Consider the following 13,683-nt stretch of genomic DNA (forward strand, 5'->3'; position numbering starts at 1 on the left):
ATAAATAAATATAAATTGAAATCTATCTGGGACTTCGCACTTTTTTTTCTTTCCTTCTTTCTTTTCTTTTTTTGAGATATGTTTTCACTATATAGCCCTGGCTGGCCTCAAACTCATAGAGATCTGCTTGCTTCTGTACCATCTGAAGTGGTGGTATACTAAAGGTATACATTATCACTCTCAGTTTATTTCCACTCATTTGTTTTTGAAGACAGGGTTTCCCTGTGTAGTCCTGGCTGTCCTGAAACTCCCTTTGTAGGCTGGCCTTGAACTCAGGGATCTGCCTGTCACTGCCTCTCCAGTGCTGGGACTAAAGATGTTAGCTACCACCCATGGCTTTAGGCTTCGCTCCACTCTTTTTTTCCAGTTATTTATTTATTCATTTTACATACTGATCACAGCCCCCCCAAGTCTCTCCCAACTCCATCCCCCTCAACTTCTCCTCTGATAAGGGGGAGCGCTCCTCCCCTGCCCAGGAACCAACTCACCTGGCACATCAAGTCACTGAAGGACAAGGCACATCCTCTCTCACTGAGGCCAGCAGACAAGGCAGCCCATCAAAAGGAACAGGATCCACAAGCAGCCCCCTGCTCCAGTTGTTGGGGACCCACATGAAGACCAGGCTGCACATCTACTACACATGTGCAGGGGCCTAGGTCTGGCCCATGTATGTACTTTGGTTGGTGGGTCAGTCTCTGGGAGCCCCCAAATCAACCTAGGTTAGTTGATTTGTTGGTCCTCTTGTGGAATACCTATCCCCTTATGGTCCCTCAATTCTTCCCTCACCTCTTCCACAAGACTCTCTAAGCTCTATCTAATGTTTGATTGCCAGTCTCTTCATCTGTTTGAGTCAGTTGCTCAGTGGGACCTCTCAGAGGACAGTTATCTTAGCCTCCTGTCTGCAAGCATAACAGAGCATCATTAATAGTGTCAGGGATTGGTGCTTGCCCGTGGGATGTATCTCAAGTTGAGCCAGTAAGCAGGACAAATTTTGGGTCAAAGATTTTGTAGGTGGGTTGCTGTCCTTATCCTTCCACTGGGAGTCCTGCCTGGCTACAGGAGGTGGTCACTTCAGGCTCCTGTACAATAAAATCCTGTACAATAAAAGAACTTCTAGAGGAATCATTCCACCCTGGGGCTGGAGAGATTGTTCAGTGGTTGAGAGCACTGGGTGTATTTCTAGAAGACTGGGGTTCAGCCATTTGTAACTCCAGTTCCAGGAGATCGTACACTCTCTGCTGACTTCTACAGACACCAGGCTCACACTTAGTGTGCTCATACATATAAATAAATCAATCTTTAAGAAGAAAAACCAAAGAAAGAAGAGACAGAGAAAGAAAAGAAAAAAGGAAGAAAGGAAGGAAGGGAGAAAGGGAGGGAGGGAGGGAGGAAATTCACCAACTCAGGTCTCTAAAAGCCCAGTTAATTTGGAAAAGGGGATGTTCCCAGATTTAGCTCCTCCCACCCTTTACAAGGGCAACTCAACTCCTGCCTACTCTGGCTTCATGTCTACCTCTGAGACATGGGGAGTATGTGGTCTAAGAAACACTTGTGAGAGTCACAGCTCTTAGCACAAATTCTAAAAGACACCTACATAAATGTAGGACAACAAAATGCTCCCAACCCCTCCCAGACTCCTCCCCACCCCTTAATCACAAGAGCTCTTGTAGGGCTGGTGAGATGACCCTGCAGGCAAAATCATTAGCTGTGAATTGATCCCCCGAACCCATGTAAAGATTAATGGAAAGAACTGACTTCACAAATGTGTCCTCTGGTCTCCATATGTTCATCATGGCATAGGTGTGCTCAATTATTTTAAAAGATAAAGAACTCTCATATACTAACAGGAATATAAGATAAAAACTGAACAGCTTGGATGTTCAGAAGTTTCTAGAAGTCAGATGTGGTGCTAGACATCTACAACCTCAGCATTTTGGAGACCAAAATAGGATGGAAAGGTCAAGGCTATCCTCAGTACATAGCCAGTTCCAGGAAGCCTGAACGACATGAGACTAAAGGAGGGGGTGGAGGAGATGGCTCAGCAGTCAGCAGTTAAGAGCACTTGCTCCTCTTGCAGAGGACCAAGGTTTCTTTTCCAGCATCCACATGACTATAGCTGGTCTTTGGCTACTTTGTGGATTCTTTTTTTTCTTCTACCCTTCTCCACCCCTTTTCTACCTCTTCAACCCTCTAACACTAGAGAAGAGAGACAAAGAGATAGAGAGGAAAGAAAGAGATCCCTGAACAAAGTCAGGGGTTAAAAAAGGGCTGACTTTATTGTTAGACTACTTCTTGATGATTAGGGGTGTCAAGTTCCTCAGGGGAAGTTTGATGTTCCCCATCAAAATATCTAATTTCTTCTTTTTGTTTCTTCTTTGTGCATGACTACTTAACAAACTGTGACCAGCAACCAAGAGTACCTCTGAGGCTCTAGCACTTATATACCCTCTTAAAAGTCCCCAGAATTCCAAATGTCAAACAATTGCAGAAACTATCTGCATCTGGGAAAATCAGGCCCCTGTTAGAGCACGAGACAAATCATAGTCAGCTGCTGTGGACAATCTGAGACAGCCCCATATCCCACACCTGGAATTAAAACCAAAACATATACTATTTCTGGGTTTTGCTTTTTTAAAGAAACCAAAACTCCAAAGTTGTCACTACACGTGTCAATTCCCAACAGTCTGTAACTCCAGTTCCAAAGGCTCACGGACTCTAGGCATGCATATTGTGCACATACATAGATGCAGGCAAAACTCTCAGTATTCATAAAATAAAAACAAATCTTTGAAAAGAAAAAAAAAAAAGAAAACAGCAAAAAGAAAATCTGCCAAAGACCAGCTTTGACACCACAGGGGAAACCAGGGCAGGCAGGGCGGTATGGCATCTGAGATTGGGGTTGGTGCTAATACCACTTATCTGGGGGTGGGTTTGGGGTGGTGTCTGCTTATAGCAGCAGACAATTTATGGGACTGGTGCTGATGGAACAAAATTTAATTATCTGGGGTAGGCAAGAATGCCCAGAGAGAAACTCTGAACTCTTTTTAACTCTGAAGAAGCTGGAGGGAAAGAAACGGATAGAGGAAGTCATACACATGCGTGCTGGGCACACACGCACACACACACCTTGACTGAGCCTGACCACATTTTTCATCAATTTCGCAAGTGCACATGTGTTGGGGTTTTGATTTGTGCTTAGCTTACATGGGAATTCACATGTCCGCTGAGGGTCCCTGTCATCAGTTGGTTTATTGACTGGTCAATAAAGAGCCAGCAGCCAATGGCTGGGCAGGGGGACAGAGGCGGGACTTTGAGGATTTCCAGAGAGGAAACACAGGACAAGGTGAAGGAGAATTGCCAGGGCAGAAGGAAGGAAGAAGATACAAACACGAGAGCTGTGGAAGACAGAGAACCAGCCATGTAAGAGTCAGGGAAGAGTGGCCCAGGGGCCACTCCCCCGATTGGGCCTGGGGTAGCAGAGATAAAGTATAGATTTTAGAAACTCTAAAATGCCGGAGGAGAGTTAGCCACGTGGAGGTTCAGGAGTGGCCCAGCCATTAAGCTAGTTCAGGCATTGTCTTAGTCAGGGTTTCTATTCCTGCACAAAACATCATGACCAAGAAGCAAGTTAGGGAGGAAAGGGTTTATTCAGCTTACACTTCCACACTGCTGTTCTGTAACGGCCCTTTCTGCTGCTCTGGTCCGCAGGTCAGGGCCTAGCAAGAGAGAGAGTGGGGATGGAGACGCGAAGAATGGAGACGATACAGAGTCTGCTCTAGTCTCTTCTCTAGTCTCTCCTTTTATATCTCTCCTCAAGTCTCGCCTTGAGTCTCACTTTTAATCTCTCCTTGAGTCTCGACTTTAATCTAGCCTCAAGTCTTGCCTTGAGTCTCTCAAGTGTTGGGATTAAAGGCGTATGCCAGCACTGCCTGGCCTTGATTGAAAGGAAATCATGGGTATATCAAGATAATTATCAGAGTGTACTCAGCTGTTGTAGGCTGTTGAAAACAAGTCTTTTGTCAGGGTACATGGCTCAAGATGGCTGCAAAGATGATAACCACTTTCTGCTCAGAGTCGGCTCCCAACAGGTCCCCCTTTTTAAATTTGTTTTCAAAAGGGAAGGCTGGGAAAATTTACTGAAACCATGCCTGTCTTAAGTTGGAACAAAGGACCCCAGCCTCCCTTTCCTGTCTTTGGATACTCAACAGCCATTGGTTGAGCTCCTGTCTTAGGATGGTGAGGCCTCCCAGTTTGGGGTAAGGGTCTTGAAGTGTTCTCTTACCCGTCATTGACTATCTGGCTTAGCACGTAAGTTAGGGGTTAATCTTCGTCAGTCTTGATGACAAAGGTTTTGGAGTCCCCTACTTCCAGCCTGTAATAACGGACCTGTATGGGTTTCATTTGAATAGCATCTATCTATTGTCTTACAAAAGCCATCAGTTTGTTGAATAGTGTGAGCCCAAGAGACAAGAGACTTAGCAATGCCTGAATGGTTAGTGTAAAAGCAACACTCTTTTTAGAGTAGCACATAACTCCCTCTGTTGGAGGAGTAAAAAGTATAAGCCTCTTCTATTCTGTAGCACTATTTCAGCTAAAAAGGATAATGAATTTTACAATTGCATTATAGCAGATTCTATTCTTTCTAAATCTAAATCTATAGAAGTACAGAACTGATTGTAGCTTTGATCTTAACAAAACAAATAAAGAAAATCCCCATTCTTGTCTCAATCAATCTTAAACCCCAAAAAACAATTATAGTAACTGTGGTAATGGGTTTTCTCCTGAGTCTAAACAATGTACCCCACTAAATCATAAATCAGGGAACCAAAAGTCCAATAGAGCCACCCTGGAGGTGTGGGTGGTGATGTCTTCTTCCACACTGAGAACTTCTCAAGTCCGGTATGTTGGTTGATCCGCTCCTGTTTGAAGACAATTGTGAAGCATCTTCATGTTTCCTGTAAAGAAAAAATACACTTCTCAGGGGGTTTCTCTTCCCTGGATTTGTTGTTGTCTATTTGTTTGATCAGTCTCTCTGGCAGCCAGTGTGCGGCATCTGCCGTTCGGGAATATATGGAGACAGAACCTCTTCTCCAGATAAGCACTGGATCTGGCCCATTCCAGGTTCCAGTTAATGGGTATTTCCAGAGGACTGTTGTAAAATTATTTTTGGTATCAGGATGCCAGAATCTATCTGCCTTCAGAATCTAAAGTTAAAAAATTTAAAATGAAGAGCGTGTGATGAAGGATATTTCTGGTTGATCCCTTAGTAGGGTACCATTCCCCATTTTTAATTTTTTCGAATTGACATTTAATGGTTTGATGTGCCCTTTCTACCATACCTTGGCCCTGTGGATTACATGGAATACCCGTTTTATGTAGTATTCCCAATTTTCACAAAATTGGTGGAAACTGGAGCTTGTATAACCTGGGCCATTGTCAGTCTTGATCTGTTTTGGCACACCCAATACAGTGATTGTAGCAAGCATATGATTGATCACATGTTTGTTTGTTTCTCTAGTTTGTAATGTCGCATAAATGAAACCACTGTATGTATATATTTTTGATTTCCAAATTCATTATAATGGGTAACATCCATTTGCCAGAGACTGTTAGGTATCAGTCCCTTTGGATTCATACCTAAATGAGGAACTGGTAAAAGTTTAACACATGATTGACATTGTTTGACAATTTGTCTAGCTTGTTCTCTGGTAATTTTAAACATGACCTTTAAAGTTTTAGAATTAAGGTGATGTAACTCATGAGCTTTTATGGCCTGTCCCAAGTTAGATGGCAGATCTGATAAAGTCACTGCGGCTATACGAGTGGCTAGATCTGCCTTGGTGTTTCCTTCAGTGAGAGGACCTGGTAGCCCAATGTGGGCTCTCAGGTGTCCTATAAGGAATTTACACTTTCTCCTCAAAATTAATTGTTGGCACTGTAAAAACAAATCGGCTGCTTCTGAGGAGTGTTTTATTTGTGCAGCAGTTTCTAGCAGAGAAATAGATTGAGCTATATATGAACTATCTGTGTAAATATTAATGGTTTGATTTGGAAATGCTTGAAACACAGCAACAACAGCATGTAATTCAATCAATTGAGCTGACACAGCTGATGTAGCAAAAGAAATTACTTGATCCTTAAAGGCATAAGCAGCCGTTCCTGATGAGAATCCCATCAGTGAAAACTAGCAATGCTTCCTTTATAGGTGCATGTGCAGTACGAGATGGAAAAACAAATGTATGGTGATTACAAAATTGAACTAATTTGTCTGGCGGATAATGGTTATCTAGGTGACCACCAAATGAAGCACATGTTATAGGCCAAACGTCAGAACTCTGCATAAGCCAATTAACCTGATGTCTTGTATATGTTTGTACTATGACATCAGGATCGTTTTACAAATTGGGATGAAATAGCATTTTCTACCTTCCGTAAGGCTTTTCTAACCTCCTCTGTTAGAGCTCTGCCAGACAAGATCTCCTCTGAGAATGTCAAACAAAGGTTTCAACTCTCTTATCAAGTTTCAAATATGGTCGTAGCCAATTAATGTCTCTCAACAGTTTTTGAAAATCATTAAGTGTCTTAAGGGAATCAGTCTTCAAGGTGGCCTTACTGTTAATAATACGTGGACCATTAATCTGAAATCCTAAATAAGTATATGGATCTTGTAACTGTACCTTTTCTGGTGCTATTTGTAACCCTGTAGTCTGTAAAGCTGTTTTAAAATCATCAAAGCACTGGAGTACATGTTTTCCATCTTTTCTTGCTATTAAAATATCATCCATGAAATGAATCAGGTAGATTTGTTTCCACATGGTTCTAACACTCTCTATGGTGGAAGCCACAAACTTTTGGCACAAGGTAGGACTGTTAGCCATACCCTGAGGCAAGACCTTCTATTGATATCTTTTCATAGGTTCTCTAAAGTTTATAGCGGGAACACTAAAAGCAAAGCGCTTTCTATCGTTAGGATGCAAAGGGATAGTAAAAAAACAGTCTTTTAAGTCTATAACTATTTTGTAATAGCCTAAAGGTATGGCCACTGGTGTGGGCAGCCCAGGTTGTAAGGCTCCCATCAGAATCATGGTCGCATTAACAGCCCTCAAGTCTCGCAACAATCTCCACTTTCCTGACATTTTCCTAATGACAAATATTGGGGTATTCCAGGGAGAGTTACTTTCTTCTAAATGTCCTGCCTGTAATTGCTCCTGCACTAGTAATTGAGTAGCTTGTAATTTTTCGGTGGTTAGGGGCCACTGATCCACCCAGATGGGCGAGTCCTCCTTCCAGGTGATGGGATCAGCACAACGTCCTAGGGGTGCAGCTGAATCAATAGCCCCCATCAAAAATACCCCAAGCCTCTTCTTCCAGAGTTACCATGGACCTCAATAGGATGAGTAATCCCATTTTCACTTTTTCCTAATCCTTTCCCTGGGGAAAGTCCAGAGTTTATCATTTGAGCTGTGATTACTTCATTAGGGCTGCACATAATCAATCCCGACTGGGATAACAGATCTCTGCCCCAGAGATTAATGGGAAGGCCTGGGATGACATAGGGTTGTATATTCCCTGTATTTCCTTCTTTATCTTTCCATGTCAGCATCTTAGAGATTTGTTGTGGATTTTGACTTTGGCCAATACCCCTTAAATTAGTTAAAGTTGGGGTCAGAAGCCAGGCGGCAGGCCAATTGCTTTGTTTGATAATCGTCACATCAGCTCCTGTATCAACCAAACCTTGGAATGCCTGCCCATCGAGCAATATTGTCATCATAGGTTTTTGTTTAACTATAGGCTGTACCCAATATGCATCAGAGGAACCAAAGCCTTGATCCCCTCTCTTAGGACTCTTATATTTGTGATTAGTAGGAATCAATGGAAGTAACAATAGTTGAGCTATCCTCTTTCCTGTAGGAATAGTGACTATATTCTGTATTGCCTTGGCCATTACCTTAATCTCACCTTGATAATCATTGTCTATAACTCCAGGAAAAACTTGTAGTCCCTGCATAGTAGCACTGCTTCTTCCCACTATCAGGCCAAACACATTTGGATAGAGTGGTCCAAACACTCCAGTGGATAAGGCCTGAGGTCTCATTTCTGGGGTTAATACTGTGTGGGTGGCAGAACTGAGGTCTAGTCCTGTGCTTCCTGGGGTTGTTCGACTAAGTTCTGAAAGGGGTGGTTGTTTGTTGGTATGATACTGACTGTCCCATAAGCCTGTTTTGGCTTGTGTTGGCTCGGGGCCTGGGACTGGCCCCTGTTCCCGTTTCCCTGATTATGGGAAAGGGTGTTTCCTTGTGTATCTGTCTTGGACTTACATTCACTATCCCAATGTCTTCCACGTTTGCAACGTGGGCATAGGCCAGGCTGTTTTCTAGGCTGTCTCTGGGTTAACTCATTTTCTGCTTTGCAATATTTTGTAAAGTGTCCAGGCTTGTCACACTCAAAACAGGCCCTTTTGTCTCTACTTGTCAGAAAATCTCTTACCGATTGTCCTTGCATGGTGGCTGCCATAGCTAAGCCTTGTTGGTAGGAGGACTCTATGTCAGAACAGAGTCTGATATATCCAGTAAGGTCTGCCTCTTTCCTATAGGGTCTAATGGCCGCTTGGCAGGCAGGATTGGCATTTTCATATGCAAGTTGTTTCACATAATCTACACCTATCTCTGCATTACCAAAAATCTTCTCTGCTGTTGTCATTAATCGATGAACAAAATCAGAAAATCTTTCGTGAGGCCCTTGTCTAACTGAGGTCAAAGATGTACCAGGGTCTCTCTTTACCAGGAGTTTGTGTCAAGTCTTCATGGCTGCATTTTGAATTTGAGCGAATAAGCCTGGGTCATATTGCATCTGGTTATCACTAGAAGCAAATTGCCCTTCTCCTACTAAGGCATCAGAGGACCAACCATTGCCTTTCTGAATGTTTCTCCTAGCTGTCTCTTTACAATTCTCATAATATTTTGATTTCCAAATAAGATGGTCACCACCGCTAAGAACTGTTCTCACTAGAGTATTCCAATCACCAGGAGTCAACCACTCCTCTGTAACAGATTCTAAGATTGCAAGAGCAAAGGGAGCAGTGGCACCGTATTGTGCCACCGAATTTTTTAATTCTTTAATAACTTGAAAATTAAACCCTGTGTGATGTCTCTACGCAACCCCTTGGGCATCTCTAGTCTCTGATACAGGGAAAACCTCAGCCTCTCCCTCCTCTGGCTGATCTGTGGCTGAACTAAAACCAGAGGGCAGGGGCTGCATTTGGACTCCGGGTTGAGGAACTCAAGGACCTGAGGGATTTTCCTTTCCCTCTCAAGACATCTTCTCTGTCTTTAACTTTTGTAGCTGATTAATTAAGTCCTGATTTTTTCTCTCTCTCTCTCTCTCTCTCTCTCTCTCTCTCTCTCTCTCTCTCTCTCTCTTTAACTCTATTTGTTGTTTAAGCAGAGAAATTTTTTCTTGTAACTCCTTTCTGGGATCTACAACCACCATCTCCATAGCAGGAGCATCTGGAGGTGGAGGAGCAAAGGGAGGGGACCTATGGGAAGAGGACCATTCAGGGTTGTAATTTTTGGCTGCCTCTTCCTCTAGGTCAGCATAATCCAGCTCTGTCAAATCAATTACTTCAACCTTTGGTCACATTTTGGATTCTATACTTTTCTTTTTCTTTTGAACTTGAAAGACAGCATTTAAACAGCAAAACAGAAGCAAACAATTAACACACGTAAGCAGCAAACAACAAAACAAAACCAGAGAGTTGAAATCAGGCTGAGAGTTGAATTCAGGCTGACTTATTACTTGTCCCATTATCATTACTATGACCTACTGGTCTCCACACGGCAGGTTCCCACGGCAATCACCTCTGTTTCACTTCTGAATTTTCAGTCGACCCTTCTTCTGGTAATGTCTCTCACTAGGTCTCTCGTTCTTGTTGCCCCATATTGGGCTCCACTTTGTAACGGCCTGTTCTGTTGCTCCAGTCCGCGGGTCAGGACCTAGCAAGAGAGAGAGTGGGGATGGAGACGCAAAGTGGAGACGTGACAGAGTCTGCTCTAGTCTCTTCTCTAGTCTCTCCTTTTATATCTCTCCTCAAGTCTCGCCTTGAGTCTCATGTTTAATCTCGCCTCGAGTCTTGCCTTGAGTCTCTCAAGTGTTGGGATTAAAGGTGTATGCCAGCACTGCCTGGCCTTGATTGAAAGGAAATCATGGGTATATCAAGATAATTATCAGAGTGTGCTCAGCTGTTGTAGGCTGTTGAAAACAAGTCTTTTGTCAGGGTATATGGCTCAAGATGGCTGCAAAGATGATAGCCACTTTCTGCTCAAAGTCAGCTCCCAACACTGTTCATCACCAGAGGAAGTCAGGACTGGAACTCAAGCAGGTCAGGAAACAGGAGCTGATGCAGAAGCAATGGAGGGATGTTACTTACTGGTTTGCTTCCCCTGGCTTGCTCAGCTTGCTTTCTTATAGAACCCAAGACTACCAGCCCAGGGATGGTACCACCCACAAGGGGCTCTCCCACCCTTGATCACTAATTGAATAAATGTCTTACAGCTGGATCTCATGGAGGCTTTTTCTCAACTAAAGCTTCTTTCTCTGTGATAACTCCAGCTTGTGTCAGGTTGACACAAAACCAGCCAATACAGGCATATTAAAAATAACTCTGCACATTTGTGTCTTTCATTTGGGGACTCCAGAATGTTGGGGTGGGTAGAATTGAACCACCCCAGCCAGGAATTAAAGAGTGGATTAGCAGTCTAACATTTCACATATGCATACACATATACCTACATATGTATGTATGCTCATACATATAGACAGAGATACACACACACATACATATAATGTCCATTTGGTGAATGGAGCAGAGCCCCAATAGCCACACTTCTTTTTCTCCGCCTTTTTATAACTTCTTAGACAAAAGTTCTTTATAAAATTACCTCACAGATAAAATGTTACACAGAAGAAAGCTACAGAAGTTGACAGTAAGTTCAAAGCAGTGTTTCATTCTATAAGCTCATTATAGTTCAAAGCAACAGTTTCACACGGTCTTCTTTTACCATAGTGCACACCTGTGGCTACATCCTTGGACCTGACCTAGAATGAATGTTTTTCTTTGATCACAAATATGTCCCAAGTCTATTTCTCAGTGCAATATATAAAAGCTCATTGTTTTCCTTATTATGCAACCTTTAATTACTATTCTATGAGGAATGGGCATATTCTATTCTTGATTATAACTTTATTACATCTTTCTGGCAAAACAACTAAAACTATCTCCTTAAGCTTTCTTCCTAAAATTATTTTAATCAAATCAGGAATACTATAAAGTCATTAATTCATCTAAACAACATTAATTCATGAAAGTTCATCTTCATGTTGATCTGCAGGAAATATTCCCAATAGGGTGGGCTGTCACCCAGAAGTAATCACACCAGGCTATAGGCAGTGAGGGTTTCCCAGTGTCCACTCACAACACGCCAAATAACTGAGGATTATGGAAATGACAAACATGAGGAAGCCATTAGTAGCAAGAAGCAGTCCAGGGACGAAGTCTATGGAGCCATGACTCACCAGAGAGCACCCATGGTAGTCAAGCAGGAGGGCAGGCAGTCTCCAGGGAGCTCACTTGCCCACTTTAGCCTTTCCTGCATGGCGTCCACCAGAAATCTATAAAGAACATCAAAGACAAGTGATGTGTCAATAATAAAAAGTGCTAGAGGAATTTTAGTCTAACATTTATAGCTGTAGTGTACACTAAACACAACCTAACCTCTAGCCACATTAAAAAAAAAAACCTGGCACACTAAAGACTGGTTTCCTCAATTCCTTTACTATACACATCTGGAGTTCCACCAAAAAAAATTATTTGGTATGCTAAAAGAAAAACAAGCAGAACACAAACACAAAGTTTGAATTTTCAGAGCAAGCATAAGAACCAAACTCAGACATGGCAAATGTAATGGAATTATTATACTAAAAACTTTAAAACTATGCTAGAGCTTCTAACAGGAAAGGTTGATAATGTGGAAGACCAGGTGGGGGTAATGTGCACAGAGGATTCTAAGGAAGCGCTGGAAGGAAACAGCACTGCACTGGAACAGAATGCCTTGGTTCTTCTTGCTATTCTGAGCTTTCTGGGTCTGTGTTGATGGACAATTCTCATCAATGCTGTTGGAGAACCCTGCTATTAAGGTTGCAACCCACCATGTGCTGATAGCTCTCTGAGCTCTGCACAGAGTGGAGGACTCCCTTTCTCAGCAGGGATCTCCTTGCTCTGCCTGACCTTCCTTGGAGAGATCTCTGAGCACAGTGACCTTATCTGAAGAATGACCCAGTGCATGACTTAGCACACAAGTCACACTCTAGCTTCCTGCCTTATGATAATTACACACTGTGTTCTGACCAATCAGCCCTTTCCACCCTTAGCCCTAAGAGCCCTTATATACCCTAACCCTGGAACAATAAACTAAAGCTGTCTCATGGAAGCTGTCTCTGGAAGTCCTCACAGCCTTCTGAACCCTGTTCTCTGTTCTTGCTCCCTCTGCCCTCGTGGGCCAGTGGCCAACAAGCCCCCCAGGAGAAGAGGGAACCATAATTGCTTCAAACATTTCTTCATCATCTACTCTTATTGTGTGCCTGTGTTACATGAACATTTCCTGGAGAGACTAGCTAAACCTCTTAATTTGAAGAAATCAGTGTCAACGGAAATTTCCAAAACTAGGGCTCATGTTGGGGCCTACCTAGCATGTACAAAATACCAGCACCACATAAGCCGAGAGTGGTGGTGCACACCTATAATCTCAGCACTTGGGAGAAAGAAGACAGAAGGATCAGGAGTTTAAGGACATCCTTGGCTACATCGCAAGTTTGAGGCTACTTCAGGATGTATAAGAACTTTTGTAAAAATCTGAAATGTTTCCAAAACTGAAATGTAAACAATAGAGAAAAGTGAAAAAGATATAATATCTAAGAAGTGTTAGACTACAAATGGTGTAGCACACTGTTGTGAAATGCTGTCTGTTGTCCCGGAACTCACTCTGTAGACCAGGCTGGCCTCGAACTCAGAAATCTGCCTGTCTCTGCCTCCCAAGTGCTGGGATTAAAAGTGTGCACCACCACTGCCCAGCCAGTCATAACCATCTTAACCAGAGCAGCTTACTGTAAGATTACCTGTAAGAGCCATCTGGGTGCAGCCTGTTCAAATTCCTCCAGGGAAGTCGTGGGGAGAGTCCTGAGACCCTCACCTGAGATTAGCCACTCTCTCCTGAACCTCTCTGCTATTGTGTGTAACTCTGCCCTAGCTTCACGTGGTCCTTAGAGATAACAGTATAGGATGTGGACAATTAACTGAAAAGTGACCTCCATCTACATCTACAGCTATAGAGAAGTTGTCATTTATGTAAAGATGAGTCTGTGGTGGTGTGTTGTTTGGGGGCCACGTACATCCCTGAAGGAGATACTCACTGGTTCACAAAACTACACTTAGGTAGTAGGATCATTACTTTGGTCTGTCATTGTCCTATTTGGGATAAGCAGCTACTGTTTCACCTCCCCAGGAAAGTTCATTCAACACATAACATTGTTATAGGATATTTGAACCTGTTTCTAGTTGTGGTGTGGCTCAGCCCTTAGCACACACCTTTAATCCCTCCGGCTGGAATACAGACAAACTCTTCATACACA

Source organism: Grammomys surdaster, unplaced genomic scaffold (genome assembly GCF_004785775.1).
Source record: "Grammomys surdaster isolate TR1022 unplaced genomic scaffold, NIH_TR_1.0 125630, whole genome shotgun sequence".
In the NCBI taxonomy this organism is placed as follows: Eukaryota; Metazoa; Chordata; class Mammalia; order Rodentia; family Muridae; genus Grammomys; species Grammomys surdaster.